We start from the raw sequence: 21149 nt of genomic DNA on the forward strand, positions 1-21149 counted from the left end.
AAGCTAAGTTTACTGTAGTATATGTGTGTGTCTGAGTGTGAATGGGTGTTTACCAGTGTTGGGTTGCAGCTGAAAGAGCATCCGCTGCGTAAACATATGCTGGATAAGTTGGCGGTTCATTCTGCTGTAGCGACCCCTGATTAATAAAGGGACTAAGCCGAAAAGAAAATGAATAAATGAATGAAAATAAGTGCAACTTTACACTTTTTTTAAAACAAAAATCATAACTATCAAGGAAATCATTGCAAATGTAGCACATTCTTGCAGATATGTTTGCAAAATTTATAATTATTGAGACCCTTATGAATTTATTCATATAGATTGCAGTGCAATCTGGGCCTCAAAATCACTGGGATTGGGGTCCTGTTTTAATTAATTATTCCAATATGACAGTGGACACATATACATACAGACAGTTCTGTCCAAACAGTTTCCAAAAGTTTAATCATAGGTGCTCTTTAAAAATGATTCAGTTCAGTTTAGTATAATATCAGTGTCGATGTCGATATTCAGTTCAGTTAAGTATAAATGTCAATGTTGATTGCTGATCCACTGTAGCAGGCACGTGCACACATAGGGCTCAACCTGTGCAGTGCACATGCCCTTTTTAGTCTTGGATATAAAGTGCACTTCCAAAATGATCAAAAGTGCCCCCGCGACGCGACACACCCTCCGTCCCGCCCTTCAGTAGGCGCGCGACAACACCGCTCTTGAGTCCGCGCGCTCAATAGGGTGTTATGCCCTATTCACATGGGGCGTCAGCGTCAACGCTTCCCATTCACTTTGAATAGGTGACGTCAGGCGTTGCCGAACTGCATTGTGGATCCATTGGCGCCGCTTCAGAAGCTCGCTGCAGAAGTTGGGACTAGCTCAACTTTTCAAGCGCCGATGGAAGCGTCAGCCAATCAGATCGCTGTATGCAAATACACCAGCTCAGACAGTGGCCTATTGCTGACTGAATTTCATTGGCTGATGCTTTTATGACGATCGCTTCAGACCCAACTTCAGACACGCCTTCAGTCAAGCATTGACGCTGAAGCCCCGTGTGAATGGGGCGTTACAGTACGCGCACGACAACACCACTCTTCAGTACGCGCGCGACAACAGCGCGACAACAGCGCAACAACAACACCCCCCTCTCCTCCCACGCACTTCAAAAAAAATTATCCTGCACATGCCCTTTGAACGGTCTTTGCACGGGCCTGCACTGTAGTGCAGCTCAAAAGTGCTTCATCGTAACACCTATGTCTTTTAAAGACAGTGCTATATAGGGCCTCAACCAAGCTAAAATTAAAAACAAAACACAGAAGAACCATTACTGTGCTTAACAGTTTTTTTTATAGGTGTTATATTGAGTCAAAAGAAGAACCACTTTAAGTCCTATTTAGCACATTTGTTTTTTGAAATAGGAACAGGAAATTGCTGACCTTGACCTCCGGTTTTGCAAGGTATAAATATGAGATAAAACAACCACACTAACTCAGTCATTCAGAGGTGATAAGACTTAAAGAACAGCGCTGTGTTTTACAGTAAAATATTGTTCATAAAATGTAAAGTGGCTAAAAGAAAATGTTGATAATCCCAGGGCAGTAATTAGGAAATTCCAGTAATCTGGAAGGGTTAAGATTCCACTTTGAAGTGGAAATGTGTCTATCCAAACACACTGTTAAGAGGATGATTAAAGGAGCTAAAAACTTTCCCAAGAATCAATGCTGGAGAATAGCAGGAGTTAGTTTGCTCTTAAAGCCAAAACATTTTCCCAAAACTACAATTCAATGTTACCAACATTACAGTAATCATTTAAAAGGGTTTTCAAAAAAAGTCTCTGATCGTATCCAAAAACATGAAAACAAGCTCAAGTATTAGTGGAGGTTACTCTGTATGGTTTTAGCTGGACACAATCATTGAAGCTGTCTCGTTGGCTCGCTTTTTTGGCTTTTATTTGTATTCTTCTCATGTTTGCTTATCAGAATACAACACAAGTTGCTTGCCTCTAGGGATTACAGGGGCTTCCAAAATTAAATGTGTGACTTGAGGTCTGGGATCTCAAAGGACCATGATTCAGTTGTGTGTGTATACAACTATAAGAGGGTAAATAATCAGAAAATTCCAGTCATTCGACTTTTCCCAGGCTATCAGTTCTATTTTTCTATTGCTGTGAGATAATTCCATAACTACTGGAATAGACTCAACAAGGTTCTTGAAATCTTCTTTAGAGATTTTGGTTCGTGTGAAGTCAGAAGCCAGAAGAGTCATTCAGCAGGGGTTTTCTTTGGATATTTAAATGGGAATTTTTAAATAAGCAGGATTTTTTTTTTCATTTAGAAAAAATAATAATAATTAACTTAACTTGACAATCCTTTAGCAGTATGCTGTACAATCTTAATAAGACACGTAGCAAAAACATATATTTTAGAAAGCAGGTATTTGAAGTCTGTGTAGTTTATGTTGTGGAGCAAAACATTCAAGTGTTGTCAGGGTATGTTTACCACAAATTATATTTAACTCATTATATGAAAATTCACATTTTAAAATCTAATATATACTTGTACAAAAACGGTACTGGCAACAGGGTTGAGAATCCAAATGCAGCGTCTTTATAGATATAAACTAAATAAACAGTCCAAGCGGAAGCAAGCAGTAAGTATATGGGCAATTCAAAAGAATAGTCAGAGATTATGCAGGCAACTAACAGCATAAATGCTTCATAGTGTAACAACAAGAAGACTGTGTATGTGTATGTACTGTATATATATATGGGAAGTGATTATATAAAGCAGGTAATCAGTCCATGATGGGTATCTAGCTGTGTAGGTGTAATCAAGCATGAGAAGGAAATGATGTGTGTGTGAGGTACAAGATGGGATGTGTAGTTCATTTCAGTGACGTGTAGTTCAGATGACAATAAATATTCTTCAGCGATCTATGGGTTTGATTGTGGGTGATCAATACAAATTTTTTTTCAAATCACAATAAAGTTTTTTATTAACTGTTTGTGACCTTTTGATTTGATTTGTCAGTTTTTAAAATGCATCTAAACTTATTATAATTGAAATATATTAGATCTAACCGAATATGGTATAAATATATCTAGCTGTAAATCCAGATCCAAATAGTTAAATTCAATGAGATTGCTTTACCTAATATTCAATTGATATTCAATTCAGCTCCATACTCCAAACAAGATGAATTTATAAGAAATATTTAAAACATTGCATTTATTGATATTGTTACATAAATCTTATTTGTTTAATTTTTGTTTTCCTAAGAAATATTAATCACACAACTTTATTAGTTCAATTATGTTAGAAACGTGGAATCCAAATGAATGGAAATGTTATATGCAATCACAAAACATAAATCTTGTTAGGCTATTAATTTTTTTTTATTTTTATTTTTTTTGAGTGTAGAAAATCAAATGGCAAATTTTTCTTTCATGTTCTGATTGACGCATGACTTGATATTATCACACAGTTGCTGCAAATTTGCAGCTGCATATCGTTGATGCAAATCTCCCTTTCCACCACATACCAACGGTGAAATCAATTCCATATTTCAAGAAACCATTTTGTTATGAAGAAAGAAAATGTTTTTTGTTTGGCTGTCCTAACCCCATCTTACATGCCTAAATGCACTGAATTGCTGCCATGTAATTGGCTACATCTTTCAGTATATGCCATTTCAACTGATGCATGAAAAAAAGTAATTGAGTGTCAACAACATATTAGCCTACTAGATAAACTAACTCTGTAGAAGAGAAAAACATTTACATTTTAATTTTATTTTGTATAACCTGATAGTGAGGTGTTATTTATTTTAAATTTATATGCATGTTTATTGCTCTGCTTTCTAGAATACTTTAATCTAATAGGTCAAAACCAACATGCATCCAGCTGTTTTTATTTTTGCAAGCTTTACATTTAATTAAAGAATTATTAAATTACTACATTGAGACTGGAAGGGCACGCGCTGCATAAAACATATACCAGAGTAGTTGGCGAGTCATTTCGTGTGGCGACCCCTGATAAAATCAGGAAATAAGCCAATGGAAAATAAATGAGTTATACAGCTCAGATTAATGTTGTAGCTAATTGTTATATTTTTTAAGCAAGTAGCTGAGTTATAAGCAGGATAATGTACCTCTAGATGGTTGTTTTTGCAGAGTAAAATCCTTCAGTATTTTACAACATAAAGTGGATGAGCCTATATAAGGATTTATTCTGTGAGAACAACCAGCTAGATGTACATTATATTCATACAAAAATGAAAACAATGCCTTGTTGGTGCCAGAAGTCAGAGGAGAATGGCCAGGCTGGTTTGAGCTGATAGAAAGACAACAGTAACTCAAATATCCACTTGTTACAACCGAGGTATACAAAAGAGCATCTCTGAACCTCAAACTTATGGGCTACAGCAGCAGAAGACCACACAGGGTGCCACTTCTGTCAGCTAAGAACAGGAAACTAAGGCTACATTTAGCCTAGGCTCACCAAAATTGGACAATAGAGGACTGGAAAAACATTGTCTGGTCTGATGAGTCTCGATTTCTGCTGCGACATTTGGATGTTAGGGTCAGAATTTGGCATCAACAACATGAAAGCATGGATCCATCTTGCCTTATATCAACGGTTCAGGCTGGTGGTGGTAGTGCAGTGGTGTGAGGGATATTTTCTTGGCACATTTTGGGCTCATTAGTACCAATTGAGCCTTGTGTTAAAGCCACAGCCTACCCGAGTATTGTTGCTGACCATGTCCATTCCTTTATGACCACTGTGTACACATCTGACTTCCAGCAGGATAATGCGCCATATCATAAAGCAGTCTCAGACTGGTTTCTTGAACATGAAAGTGAGTTCACTGGACTCAAATGGCCTCCACAGTCACCAGATCTCAATTCAATCAATCTCTGAGGAATATTCTCAGTACCTTGTTGAATCAGTGCCACAAAGGAATAAGACAGTTCTGAAGGCAAAAGTGGGTCCAACCCGGGACTAGTAAGGTGTACCTAATAAAGTGGCCAGTGAGTGTAATTAGTTAGTACATTCAAAATTTGGGGTGAACTCTCTTTAAGTCAATCTGTCATATAACCATTTTTAGAGCCACTATTTGTACAGTTGTTGAGTTTCAAATTGGAATAGAAACATAATTTTCTAATTAGATTCTTGCCTCAGTGTAAAAACAGCATTGCCTGCAATTCATAGTTTTATAGATCCCAAATTGCAACATGGCTGTCCGTTATGACAGTATAATGACTGAAAGGAAGAAAAAAGGAAACTCCCTGTGTGGCTCATAGCTCTGTCCATAAACCGTGGAAATGTGCTATGGGTTGGTGTACATTCTTAACTACACCTCCCTATAATAATGTTCTATCCATTTCCTCAAAGCAATTTGAAGTCACAGTTGTCTGATATGATTTGTTTACTGCTTATTTATTGCACACATCTTTCATTTCCACACAAAAACTGTAATGTTCATCTCAAAAAAAAAAAAATGGATCTTCATCAGGAAGTGCAGGAAACGTGTCCTGTGACCACAAGAGAGTGTGAAACACATTTTTTTCCAATTACCAGAATTAGAGTTGAGACCCACCCTTATTATTTTGAAGTCAAGCCCCATGACTGGACACAAATAAGCAATTAAGGACCAGTCGGATCACGCTCTGTTATTCAGTGGTTTCCTGATAGTCGAGTACCGCTTTGACATTCAGCAAAAGATGACTGTATCCCCAGCTGCTATACAGTAGCACATGGTTTTATCTGACGTCTGCTTGTAGACTATTGTGTGTTTAATCTGCTGAATGTTGACTTAGACAAACTCGCTTTTCTAACCCTACAATGAATATAAACACCAGTTTCCTGAGTAGCCTATCTTTGAAGATCCATTTAATGGGAGCATGAAGGTTTACAAGCTATAGAGCATTAAGGTTATTTTAGTTTTGCATTTTTAGTTTTTTTTTTTTTTTTTTTTGCTTCATTTAAGGCTGATTTCAGGTTAGGTTAAGTTTGTTTATAAGTTAGGTTTTTATTATCAAAGGGTTTTGCTAGTTTTAGTTTATTTATTTAGCGAACATTTAGTTTTATTTTGTTTTTACATATTTAGTTTCAGTGTTAGTTTAGTGATTCTGGTTTAACCGAGTTAACAGAACTTGTTCAGTGTTGACCAAAGCAAAGTATAATGTTTGAACTGGTTACATTAACTCTTGCACTAATCTCTTAGTAATAAAAGTAAAATAATGACCAGACAATAAAGCCAATATATGAAACAAATGCAATTAAACAAACAAAAATATTTCTAGTTTTGTTTTTTTGGCAAATGAAGAAAATGTGTTTGTCATTTACAGTTGTTTCTCTAAACAGCAGCATCTCAGATTTTCCACCATTAAATTATTATTTCATTTAATTAATATTTTTTATTTAGTTGATTGATGTAAGTTTCATTTAGTTTCATTATTTCATTCATTCATTTTCTTTTTGGCTTTGTAAAATAATAATTAAATTATTATTTTATTTAATTAATATTTTTATTTAGTTGATTGATGTAAGTTTCATTTAGTTTCATTATTTCATTCATTCATTTTCTTTTTGGCTTTGTCCCTTTATTAATCTGTGGTCACCACAGCAAAATGATCTGCCAACTTATCCAACATATGTTTTACGCAGCGGATTCCCATCCAACTGCAACCCATCACTGGGAAACATCCCTTCACACTCATACACTATGGACAATTTAGTCTACCCAATTCACCTATAGCGCATGTCTTTGGACTAGCGGGGGAACTAGGAACACCTGGAGGAAACCACGCAAATATGGGGAGAGCATGTAAACTCCACACAGGAATGCCATCTGACCCAGATGAGCCTCAAACCAGCGACCTTCTTGCCGTGAGGCAATCATGCTACCCACTGCACCACTGTGACGCTCAATATTACATTTATTGTTTTATTCTATTTGAGTTTATGAAATTGTTCTTTGAATAGTTTTAGTCTAGTTTTAGTCGCCGTTTACTAAAATAACCTTGCTTTTGCACATTGGTCAGTTTCTGGAGTAAAGTAAATTCTCCATTCTTTTTATCTAATAGCTACGGTTAAACAAAACTAATGTGACAACAGTAAATTCTATACAAAAATAATGTGTGTGTTTGTTTTTAATCTACACTACTTGTCAAAAGTTTGGGGTCAGTATAATTTTTAAATGTATTACAAATAAGCTTATCCTGCTCACCAAGGCTGCATTTATTTAATATTTATTTAATCAAAAACACAGTAATATTAATATAAATTATTATAAAATGTAAATATAAAATAATTTAATATTAATTGTTATTATTGTTATAATAACTATTATTATTATTAATTATGGTAATAGTAATAAAGGAATAATGACTGGAGTAATAATTTAATTTTAAACTAATTTAACTAATTAAAAAAATAATTAAAACTAACCCCAAACTTTTGACCGTGTATATGTGCACATTTAAATGTGCATACAATTGTAATTCCTCATAAACACATTGATGAATATGTTCAAGCTGCTGATGTAAACTCAAATATCATTTCTGCTCATGGTGACGTTTGGGGAAATCCTGTATGTGCAGACATGTTTTGATGCGTCATTCAAGTTGCAAGTCAAAACTTGAAGTAGTTTCTCAACACACGAACGTTCTAGAAAACTGCTGATTTCTGTCTGTGTTTTTCCACGAAGACTCTAGTTAAGAAGGAGGGGAAATCTTTTGAATTAGTACTAAGTAGAACGACGGATATTGTTTGATAATTAGACAACTAATGGGTCCTTAATGGCTGACACAAGGAGCAGAGAAATTATTATTGTTTGTGTAATGCATCATTAGTGGTTTTTGCACTCATGTTTCAAGGCTCGATTTTTCTTCTTTGCCTGTAACATTGATGTTAGTAGAGTTCAAAACATTAAATTTGAAATACAATATTTCACTCTTTAATGGACACACCCCTATTAAAAGTACATGCATGTATTATTAGCTTGCCTGCACAGAGTGGTTGAAAGTGCAGGGATTGGACGAGATTTATAGTTAACAAAACACAAGACCAAAAAATATTTACTTACTTGAAATAAGCCCGAATGTTTTTATACGATTTTTTTAAGAGACAAAATCTGATATGGCATTTATTGGGGTGAGATGACCCTGTTTCTGTAGATAGACCTGTCTTTTGCTGTCTTGTCCCTGACATTGTGTATATTTCAGATGATCAGAAGTCTGGTAACCATAAACTGAATACCACATAATTATGTTACATCCTTTAATAAAAACACATTTCATTTGCGTGGTCCTCATTTAGTGTTGTTCACTTATGGTCTTTTTTGGGGTCTCTGGAGATGGCAGGCAACAAATGTTTTTACTTCACATTAGTGGGGTATTTGCAAAATTTATGATTTTAAAATTATATAAATAAATGATATAATTTATTATGAATACAAATAAAAGTAATATTGTTTGAAATAAACAAAATTCACGTCATAATATGCATTTTAAAATTATATAGATAAATTATGTTATTTTATATACATTTAAATAAAAAAATATTTTTTGAAATAGGCAAAATTCACTTCATAATTTGGATAACATGGATAATTTTACAGTATATTTAAAGTATATTTATTTAAAAATCTTTTAAAAATCTTATCGCAAAGTAAAAAAAATACAAATAGAAGGCTGCAGAGCACAACTGCTTGCTATTTGATCAAGTAAAACTCACTCTATAAAAGATTCACAATTTTTACTTCATAAGTATAACATGGATAACTTATCCTTGACATAAAAAAGAGCTTTGAAAAAAACAATAGCACATTCAGCAAAAAATGGTTGCAGAGCTCTGTTTGATCAACTGAAAGTTTTTTTTTTTTTTTTTGATAAGCTTTTTCCCCCCAGATGGACTGATATTTGCACATTATAAAATTTCAATTATAACAATACAAATTTGTCTTTGTCAAAAGGTACTTTTTATGTTGTCCATATTCTACAGTAAGGGGGGGTGTCTCCAGTTATTTTATATTGAGACAAAATCAAGTCCCATGTCACTTGGACAAGGAGAACATTTTACATACAACATTTATTCATTCGTTTTCTTTTCAGCTTAGTCCCTTTAATTATCAAGGGTTCCCACAGTGGAATGAACATCAACTTATCCAGCATATGTTTTATGCAGCGGATGCCCTTCAAGCTGCAACCCTGGGAAACATCCATACACACTAATTCACACACACTACACTACTAATTTAGCTTACCCAATTCACCTATACCACATGTTTTTGGACTTGTGGGGGAAACTGGAGCACCTGAAGGAAACCCATACAAACACGGGGAGAGCATGCAAACTCCACACAGAAATGCCAACTGACCCAACCGGGGCTCGAACCAGCAACCTTTTTTGCTGTGCCACTGTGCTGCCCTTTACATTCAACAATGTTTAAATGTTCTTCACAACTTTAGGCAGTACCCTGAACTGTCTCAGTTTTAAGTGTGCAAGTTCTTGGGAAATTATCACATCTATTCTGTTTAACTGCTGGATCACTGTCTCCTTGAATGCCCTGATTTGTAATACAGAGAGTGGCAGAACATCCACCTGGAGCTCAAGAGTGTTTTGAATAGTTGGGAAAAAAAATCCCCTGAAGGTTTTTGACTTTGGGGAAATGATTATAGTCATTGTAATATCTCAAAACAGTCCAGCAATGCAGAAAATGATGAAAAGTTATGTTTCAGGTTGATAAAATATAACTCTTCAATACTTGAGAACTTTATTGGAAGCAGACAGTGCTATTTTGTTTCTCATGCATGCAGCGCTGACAGATTCCAAATAATTAACTTGGTTTCACAAAATACATTCCTGCCTATAAATTGCATGAGTTTATTGTGCTTTAGGTAGCAGCGCTGTGGAGTCTGTGAACAACCACCAATTTCACTTCTGTGTGATAAAAAGTTCAATCTTCATTGAATTCACCAACATGAGGCATATTCTCTATATTTATCTGTATTCTCTGTAAATAAAAATATTTTAATAAATCACTCATCACAAATTGAAAGATTAAATTTAGGATATCTTTGATCATTTCAGGGCTGTTGCTGTAAGTCCATTGTTTTAGAATTCCTGTGTTACTGTTCTTTTACCATTGTCAACTTCTGGGCATGGACCCTCAAATACATGATTCTCCAATCCAAAATAACCACAGTCCTCATACTACAATTATTTTCGTCTTGAAGAATCCCTACTTCCTCCCCTATTCCTCCCCTTTTTGCATAGATTTGGCAGCACGGTGGCCCAGTGGTTAGCACTGTTACTTCACAACAAGAACGTCACTGGTTCTGGGTCTTGCTGGGCCAGTTGGTGTTTCTGTGTGGAGTTTGCATGTTCTCCCCGTGTTCGCTTGGAGTTCCTCCCACCATCCAAAGACATGCGTGATAAGTGACTAAACCAAATTGGCACCATAGTCAAGTTCCTAGCCAACATTATTTTTCCTCATAAAGCAATTCTTCATTATCCACAACAAGTGGGGTGTTCTTGAGTTCTATCTGAGCTCAATCTCCCCTCTCGCCCTACAAATGGAAAGGGCACCCAGGGCTTAAGGATCTTTTGAGCTCAGGGATCTCTCCTAGGACAGGGCAAAGAATGAAGTCTCCTGAAAATTTCTCTCCCAAGTGGTTTCATTGTTAAATCTGACAATGAATCAAAGGGTTATGTAACATTTTTATTGGTCAAGAAATTACTCCTCCTTACTCCTAAATACATAATTATTACATAATCGGGTCTTCAGCATCCCTGACCTATTTATCTTACATGGTTACATCTATAACAGAACACCCTTTTGATATATTAATAACAAATGCAAATGTCTTTAGAGCTTGGAAGAGTTAAATTTAAGCAATGATTACGTAATCACTGCCACCACAGAAGCACATTACCTAGTACATTCAGCTTCTGCCTCTAAACTATTATTCCAACGCATAAAAAAATCAATATTTCAGCCTCTAAAAGCTTACGCACAAAACACTAAACTCAGCCAGTGGCAGTAGCTTATGTTTTATAGCTGTCATTTGATTCAAAGCCATTTAAGCCATTTGAAGAATTGAACATACTGTTTTGTTTTATAACTGTGAAATTATGAGTGAAACGTCACATTATTGTTGTGTATGAGACACTGCCGCCTTGATGAATAAAGGTGAATTACACTCATTGAGTTGTCAAATATGTACACTCAAAAAATGACATTTGCTGTTCAAAGTACTTAAAATGAGCTGAAACAACTAAATTCTTGAGTTTTTTGGGGGGGACATCTTAATTGATACATGTTCAATCCCCTTAAAGTAGTAAATACTAACAAGTTAACTTAATTCCTTCATGTTGCCCCAACAGAAATCTATTGTGTGGAACTCTGCAATAATTTACATTGTAATTATGCAGAACAATACATATATAGGTTACATAAGATTTACACTATTGCATAGAGACACCCCATCCAACAAAAAAATAAAAATAAAAACAAAACATTTTTAATTTAATCGGATTTAAATAATACAACTTTAGATTGTTCTATATCATGCCTTACTTTACTGCATTAAAAATTTACAATGCTACACTGTAAAACCCCAAAAGTTAAGGTAACTCAAACCATTTGATGAAACCAATTGCAAGTAACTGTTTAAGTTCAAAAACTAATCCAAATGAGTACTGTGAACTTAATCAATTTGAGTAAATTAAGCAATTTGAGCACAGTAAAACCCATTAAATGAGCAGAACTCAAACCAACTGAGTACTGTAAAACCCATTAAGTTAAGGCATCTCAAACCATTTGAGGAAACTGATTTCTACAAACCATTTGAGTTTAAAACTATAATCTATATTAATACTGTGAACTTACTCCATTTAAGCTGAAGTAATTAGGTATTTCATTAACTTCAGCACTTAGTTCAAAACTCTTTTCAAAGGAGTAGAATTAACTTTCAGTAAATTTTGAGTTAACTGCATTCTTTTCATTTGATAAAGTTGACTGTTGGGTTTTACAGTGTATTTTGGTGCTCAACATGCACCTCAATCAAGCTTTGAGTTAAGTACAATTTTAACACAGTTTCCTAAAGTCCCTCACCATTTACTAAAGTGGTTCTAAACTTTTAGGAATTTATTTCTTAAACACAAAACAAAATATTCTGAAATATAACAGCCATTGACATCTATAGTAGGAAATAATAGTTGGTTATAGTTGTGTTCAACAATATATTTGGAACTAGTGAATAATTTTCAATTTTGGGTGTACTACCCTTTAATAAAGTCATACTAATGTCAATAATGTGCCTCTCCTCAATCTAGACTTCATAATGGCCACGTGGGGGCAGCATACTATCATCAATTATGCCTTTAGTCCTGTGCCGATTCAAATTTCTCTTTGTCCTCTAGTGTTTTAGGATATACAATCATAAATATAACGAGTAAACATCAAATATGATAATATAAGAGGCCCAACATCAGTTTTTAAATACTTTCTTACCACAAGGTGAAGTACATGTAATCCCTAACCATCAGCTGTGGTGTCATTTATTTATTAAAATATTTAAACAAAGGTAATGGTGCAGACCAACTCCAAGAATATTAATTTATCAATATGTACGATACAAGTAACAAAAGCAGCAACAGAAATACTTCCCCTTCAGGCAGACAGACACAGTCAATTTTATAGATGAACTAATGGCGCTTGCTTACATCAATCACAGGCAGACATCGATCAAGACATATTTCGCTCTCTTGAAGGTGGACACTAAAATCAATAAAACATCATCACATATTTACAACATTATACCACTTTCTCTATACATAAAAAAGCTCTTACACTCTAAAAACAGGGAAGGAAAATACTTGAGTTTATGGTTAAAGTGAGTTGCCTCATGCAATGCTACTTTAGTTTTAATAGATAGTAACTTTAACAACATGCACACAACTCAACACAGTCACACAAACAAACACAGGGCCCCAGTCCTGACGGAGCCACAGGCTAAATCCTGGATTAAGGTTAACGATAGTCTCTAACCAAACTGCTGTTATGTTGGGTACAGTGCGGACTGTAATAGAGATGAGAAACATCTGATAAAGCCGAACAAACCACAGGGCACAATAATAAAAAAAAAACTAAAATAAATAGCTGCTCCCATCTTATCTACAAGCCATTTTATTTTCACTGTGGATTTTTTTTTTTTTTTCAGAATATTGAATGCGAATCCTGTAGAGGATTTGTATTTCAGATTAGGTAATTTTCCATCTGGGAATGTGCATGCTGCATGCAACATTCTCTAGATGGCAATATTTCCTGTAAAGTTCAGTCAGTGTGTTCCATTCTGAAGGGCTTATCTTTTTTCCCCTAAACTCTTCAAAGAGTTTTCCACCAAGAGACTCTCTAAAGAATGATGGTGTTTGGCACCAAAAACAAAACGGCTCCTTGGTATGCACTTCTGCATCATCTTGTTTTATGTAGGCCACCACAAATTAAACCAGCCCAAAGAGTCATGGAAATGAAGCGATCCTCCACTTATGCTCTTTGAAATTCTTCATGCCAACAATCCATTGCAAATCACCAGTTCTGAGCACTTCTATTTGGAATGAGCCTTCCATATGGCAGCACAGAATGATTTCACTCTAAAGTGGCCTATGGAGGTGCATTTATCTCTTATGGCTTGTTGTGTTTGTCTATCTGTTTGTCTGTCCATCTGCTCCTTCTTTATTTTTTTTACATTGTACATTTTATTCATTTTGCAGACACTTTTATTCCAAACGACTTGCAAATGGGGCGAGGCAGTGGCGCAGTAGGTAGTGCTGTCGCCTGACAGCAATAAGGTCGCTGGGTCGCTGGTTCGAACCTCGTCTCAGTTGGCGTTTCTGTGTGGAGTTTGCATGTTCTCCCTGCCTTCGACGTGGGTTTCCTCCGGGTGCTCTGGTTTCCCCCACAGTCCAAAGACATGCGGTACAGGTGAATTGGGTAGGCTGAAATTGTCCGTAGAGTATGAATGTGTGTGTTAATGATTCCCAGAGATGGGTTGCGGCTGAAAGGGCATCCGCTGCTTAAAAACTTGCTGGATAAGTTGGCGATTCATTCCACTGTGGCAACCCCAGATTAATAAAGGGACTAAGCCGACAAGAAAAAATGACTTGCAAATGATGATAAATGACAATTTGAAAATCACCAGAGAGCAGCAACATGATCCCATGACAAGTATTGTCTTGAGTTGATTTGGCAGTTTGTTTTAATGCTATTGAATGTTGCTTTTTGAATACTGTTGAAATAGTCCTAAAACTATTATATTGTTCAGTCCAGTTGGCCTTTTACAAGACCTGACCCTATGCTATCTCTGATAAGTTTTTGCCATAATTCTGCTCCCAATGCCAATTTGTGAAGTCAGGGAAATAAGGAATAATGTTGTGACAGGAAGGTTCACATTGGAAGGACCATTAAACTAAGCAAAAAACAAGCAAACAAAACAAATATTTAATTAAGGTTACACTAAAGCAAGAAGGTATTCAAAACCTTTATATAGTCTAATTTTATTTTAGTATCACTATAGCAACAACAAAATGTACTTTCGTAAACACAAACAAAAGAAACAGATTGCACTTTCTGCAGTCTAGTTCTTTACATTCTGACGCATATTTATGCAAATAGACGTTAATTTTAGCTGGCTCCCTAAACATGCACTATACTCTATACACTTGTACGCTGTAATTATTCACTCAACCATCTAGTTGATGAACTTAATTTTAAGTTTACTTTGTCATTCATATTTGTAGCCTAAAAACCCCCCTCCACTTCATCATTAAAGCTGTGACAGTTGAGTGTATAAAGTGTCTAACATAGCTTTTTTCAAATATTTTGTATTAAAATAGTGTATCTTCTGTGTATTTATTGTGCACCCTTTTATTTTTGCAGTTTTCTGTGTTAGGACACTTTAAGACTATTTATAATGAGAAGGGTCATCCAAAAATGTAAATTTGCCTCCAACTTTTTTATCAGTTTCGGATGAACTATCTTTTAAAGCATAGGTCTCAAACTCGATTCCTGGAGGGTCTGGTTTTGCTCCAACCCTAATCAAACACAGCTGATCCAACTGATCAAGGTGTTCAAGACTACTAAGCTATTAAGACTATTAAGCAGGTGTGATTTGGAGCTGGTTGGAGCTAAGCTGCAAAGCTGAAGCCCTCCTGGAATTGAGTTTGAGACCATTGCTTTTAAACAAAAGTATTTTGTTATGTTTCAAATGTCTCCTATACTAACTACACAGTATTTTGTTTGTTTGTTTGTTTTTTGGTTAATTGTTAGATAACAAAGGAGAGAACATAATATCAGTATTATGAGTAATTGTTCACCTGTCAGTCAAATTCCTGATGAATAACACCATTACATCATTACACCAGTGCCGGTGTAGCAGTTGATTCTGTTCCCTTCTGGAATTCCAGTTCCCCCTCTATGAAGCGCGTTCGCTAACAGAGTATGCAGACACAACCCCAACATAACTGGGTGTACAGAAAGCAAAAATGGCCAATTCTTGGAGGTGGGTCTCCGAAAACACAATGTACCTTAACAGCGTAAAACAACATGGAGCATTTTAACTGATGAGGAGCAGGCTCATTGCCTGCCGAGGTGGCAGCAACCAATCTCGAAGTGATGCAGGAGCAGATTATTTTCCTATCAGCCTGCGCACACATAGAGTCATGGCAGAAATGACACTTATTTATGAGTCACTGAATCCATAAATGAACCAAATTTTTCAAAATATACTTATTTCTTCTTAACAAACCTGCAGCTGTGTTTTGTTCAAATACGTATAATTATTCTCTGCTGTGGATTCATTAACAGCTATTTTTAGTAACCAGCTAAAATGTGTCTAAAATGTTGTTTAATTTATTTGCTTCATACAATAAAACTTTTTCTTTTAAAGCAATATACTGGAATATACAGTGTCAATGTTGAAAACAAAATAACCGTTGATTCTGAAATGACTTGTTTTAGCTGTAAATCAGTTTCAGTTAATCAGTTTAAATGAGTTCAGTTCAATAACTGTATCAATGTTGCAAAGTTCAGTGGGGAAACTAGATCAATTCAGGTAAAAGCAAAGACAACACTCTTTATTATTCATCTGAAATCAGTTTAGCACTGATTTGGTGATTAAACTTTCTTTGTATGATTCCTGATTATTTACAGTAGGCTACTGGTCAAAGTTTGAAAACTTTAAGAATTTAATGTTAATATTTTTCAAAAGAAGTCTCCTCTGATCGTTGGGGGTTGAACTATCTCTTTAAAACATAGCTCCCAAACTTGATTCCTGGAGGGCCGCAGCTCTGCACAGTTTTGCTCGAACCCTAATCATACACAGCTGATCACACTAATAAAGGGATTCTAGACTACTATGGAGACTATTAAGCAGGTATGAATTGGAGGTGGTTGGAGCAAAACAGCAGAGCTGCAGCCCTCCAGGAATTAAGTTTGAGACCATTGCTTTATCGTTATCATTAAATATTATTCAGTTTAAATTTTATGGGAATCCTTTTCAATGTAACTTATTTTTTTTATTTTTCAGCATCATTACTCCAGTCTTTCTAGCATTCTAATATGCTGACTTACTGCTGTGTTATGATCAGATATGAATGGTGCTCAATCATTTAAAAATCTTGTTAAAATGATTATTGTACTTTTTAAATTTAACAGCATCTCAGCACTCTTCAAATTAACAGCAACTGTTTGAAATATAAACCTTTTCGTAGCATTTTATTTTCCTTTCGGCCTAGTCGACCTCAGGGGTCGTCACAATGGAATGAACCACCAACTTATGCAGCATTTGTTTTTTTTATGCAGCGGATGCCCATCACTGGGAAAAACCCATACACTCTCATTCACACACATACACTATGGACAATTTAGGTTACTCAATTCACCAATAGAACATGTCTTTGAACTTGTGGGGGAAAACTGGAGCACCCGGAGTAAACCCACACCAACACATGGAGAACATCCAAACTCCACACAGAAATGCCAACTGACCCAGCCAAGGCTCAAGCCAGTGACCTTCTTGCTGTGAGGCGACAGCCCTACCCACTGCACCACTATCCCGCCTCTAATTTAAAGTTTTGTAAAGAAAAACTTTTTCCGAGAGATTTTAAATGGCATCTAAAGTAAGTATGAAGCAACACAACTCTTTTCAATAATCATAATAGAAATGTTTGTTGAGGCACAGATTAAAAGATTTCTGAAGGATCAGTAATGGCTACTGACAAATTCAGCTTTGAATAAGAGGAATAAATTACATTTAGAATATATTTATACATTTAACTCACTACATTTTACCATTATATTTATTTACTGTAATCAAATAAATGCACCCTTGGTGAGCTGTCTTTCAAACACATTTTAAAAATGTTGTTTTCAAGCTCATAGTGTAACAGTATCACACCTGCAGTCATGTTGTTGATAAAAAAAACCGAAATTCCACATAAGTAACTGTATCACTTTTACAGCATGAATACTTTTGAAATGCACTCTGCCTGGGCAGCGCACCCTGATTTTCATTACAATTCTTCAAACTTCAATCATTCCTTACAGAGGGCTGGTCCTGCAGATGGAATCTGGGAAAGTGATGGGGCAAACTCACCCAGGTGCTCATCGGGGAATGTTGGCCTGCAGCCCAAAGGCTTCATGCGATATTGTGGAGATAGATGGAGCTACATTCCAAAAGAAGCTGAAGCACCTTCCACTGTACACAAACCCCCTTCGAGGTGAGATGGCAGAAGAGCACAAGGTTTGCATATACTCTAATGAGAGAAATGTGACTAAGTGAAGTTATGTCTGTTCTGATATCAAGAGGCTTCTATACTGTAAGTGTCCAGGTATTAAAGATAATTCACAGCTTTGCACGTACGATAAAACATCTTGTATAAGAGTGTAAATCATGAGATAAAACATGATTACATTGCACTCTATGTAAATCTCTTCTCCTGACATCTGTAAGCCCACATTTGAATGTAGGACGGAGTGAAAAATATATCAGCATACGAAAGAGATCTCCAGATCTCAGTGTTTTGATAGCTGGGCATGTCCCATCATGCCATGCTTTTGAACGGTGCATTTCACATGGCTGAGACTGTGGGTTTAAGGGCATAAGCATTGAATTTTTTTCTAGGATTCGAAAGATTAGATTCAGTTGCAAATTGCAATCAGTGTTATTAAACCCCATTAATCTGCAAGACATTTTGCATATTTTATTGAAACGTTTCAATGAAAGTAGTGGCCAACTATTATAAAACATTTTTAAAATATAACTCAGGTAGCAAAGAATTCTGGACAAAACTACTTGGCATAAAGCTGGCACATCAGGCATTCATTCAGCACTGGCACACAGCATGTGGGCCAAATATGACCTGGGTTTGCCAGAGGTGGCACCGTCTTTAAGACAGCACACAAGATTTGGGCCAGATGCAAAATGTAATATTTGGCCCACATGTTCAAAATTAATATGTGGGCCACGTAAGTTTGGCCTGTCTTGACCCACATTTAAAATACATTACAATAAACTGGTTTCTTAATAGAATGGATTCTCAGTGGCTGAGTATAGAATCTATGAAAAGCTCCCCAAATTTGTTATGTACTTTACCGTTTATTAATACTGTACATAAACTTGACTCTGTATTCAGCAGCTTTACAGTATCAAACACTCTCTTGGCATGGAAAGATGTGGTAAACTATTTGAATATTCCTTGTACTCTTTCTTTAAAATCTCCTATTTCGTGTAACCCTGATCTACCCCCTGCTATTCAAAACATTGGTTTTCGATCATGGAGACTAAAGGGCATTTTGGAATTAGATCAGATATTTGATAACAGGAATCTGAAATCATTTCAGTTATTAAGACAGGAATTTCATTTACCAAATAATGACTTTTATAAATTTTTGCAACTACGACATTTTCTAGAATCGTCCTTTAAGGATGGCAGGATACGTCTTGATCTTTCTGACATGGAAAAACAATTGTATTCTTCATTCTCCCTCAAAGGGAAGATATCTTATTTTTACTCAATGTTATCCAATGAAGGGTGTTCTTCCTTTACCTCCTTGAAAGTTATATGGGAGAAAGACTGTGGAACAAATTTCAGTGAAGAAGAATGGCTTTCTATCTGTTCTGGCATATTTTTCAAAGGGGCCACAATATCAAACCATGAGCAAATTTTTTTAATTTTAAACAGAACTTATTTAACACCAGTTTGTTTAAATAAGATATTCCCTAATGTTTCTCAGTGTTGTTTTAAGTGCAAATCCAATGTTGGTACTGTGATGCATGCATTCTGGGACTGTGACATGATTAAGACATACTGGAAAGAAATTCACAAATTAGTTCAGAAGATTATAGGTAAATCTTTTGCTCTTTCTCCAGCTGTTTATCTTCTGAATTGTAAAACTGCTCTACAACTTAGTCATGTACTAAAATCTGTGTTACACTTATGTATATCTTGCAAGAAAATGTATTCTTTTGCTGTGGTCCTCTCCTAACATTCCTTCTGTCAATATGTGGATAAATCAGGTTGCCATTTTCTTACCCTTTGAAAAACTGACTTATGACTTGCGTCAGAAATCTGATGATTTCTGGCATATCTGTAATCCTCTATGGGAGTTTTAGGAGAATGTATCTTGATTTTTATTTAATTTTTATTTTTAATTTATAAATTTTTTGTTAATTTTACCCTTCACAAAAGACTTAAATTATTAGCAGATGGACAATTGTATAATAGATTGCTATATTATTGTATATGATGACATGAGACACCTATACCACTGTTCTGTCATTGTAAATCTTTAAATAAAAATAAATAAATAATAAATAAAAAAAAATAAAAATAAAAATACATTACATTAATTTTTGAGTAAAGAAAAATTCTACCAATCTGGTTGATTTGTGAAAAAGCACGCCCATAGTGTGCTTAAAGCACACTGCTTCATGGGTTTATCAATTTCATTGCAATCGTGACACACCAACCAATGGCCCAGTTCAGGCCCATTTATGAGTTATTACCTTGGCTGAGACTTGGCCCAGATATAGTCCATGTTTGGCTCTTGTATGGAAGCCAGACTTGGTCCAGTTATGTTTTGTAATTCACTGCAGCATGTGGGCCAAGCAAAACCTGATCGTGTGGGCCAGATAAATTTTTCTATGTGGGAAACTTGTGTGATTCCGTGGACATAATATTGATTAAAAGAAGCAACCATCAGATCTTCTCTAAATTTTAATGTGCAAAATACTTTCAGTTAGCCCATTTTCAGGCCCTGCATTCGTAATCACATTAAACCTGCGTCATTATGGCAGCAAAATTCCATGATACTTGCACTGGAATGATTATAGTTCCTAGACAAATCAGTCTAGATAATAGCAACATTTTGTTTTCTGTTAGTCTTAAGACTACTGAAGAGTCAAGTTTTAACCTGAAAATAGTCCAAACTCTTTGGTCGATTTAGAACAACAAGCCAATAGACTAATCAAATTCAATGATTTATGCTATAAGCTAAGCTAAATGTGCTCCCTCAGACTTGGAGATCGGCTGAATGGGTTTTAAAAATGCTAAAACTAATCTGATTAACTGTAGGGGAGTTGTAAAATGAGCCTTTTTTAAAAGTTAAGCGTCTCTTTAACCCCCCAAAAGACATTTTGTAGATAATAATTTATTTATAACCTCCAATAAATGTTACATCTTATAGCAATTTTGTCCCAACCCTGATAATCTTTAGTTTTCACACTGCTGTTACAAATGTCATAATATTATTTGTTTTAATGAGCTTTAAATATGCATAACAACACCTAAAATAGTCTAGAATGACCAAACTAAGTTTCTTTGGGGTGATTATTTTGCATGAAAGTCCAATGATCAACAAACTTCTATCAATGCAGGCATAGTCTTTCCCAATATGGCCTGATAAATAAAATGTAATCCACAATGTCCTTCATACAGTTAAAACTTCCACTTCCTGCTACAGCAAAGCATTACTTTAATAAGGCTGGCCCTAGATGGGTGTTTTCTGATCATCAGCCTTGCCTTTTTACCGCAAAATTCACAGGTTCAAAAAGTTCCACTTCAGTCGTATCAATCCATAAAACATTCTTAAAG

The 21149-nt window shown here is 35.5% G+C and overlaps 1 protein-coding gene across 1 annotated transcript in view; it reads left to right on the top strand.

Annotated features, from left to right (window-relative positions):
• The window catches only part of LOC141378579 (uncharacterized), a 171061-nt gene extending 151214 nt beyond the window's left edge, over nt 1-19847 (top strand). Inside the window, exon 4 of the transcript XR_015513441.1 lies at nt 17602-19847. The gene's annotated coding sequence lies outside the window, so the exon portion shown is untranslated. The remainder of the gene's footprint in view (nt 1-17601) is intronic.
• Nucleotides 19848-21149: the final 1302 nt, after the last annotated feature.

Source organism: Danio rerio, chromosome 17 (assembly GCF_052040795.2).
Source record: "Danio rerio strain M-AB ecotype USA chromosome 17, GRCz13ab, whole genome shotgun sequence".
NCBI classification, from domain to species: domain Eukaryota; kingdom Metazoa; phylum Chordata; class Actinopteri; order Cypriniformes; family Danionidae; genus Danio; species Danio rerio.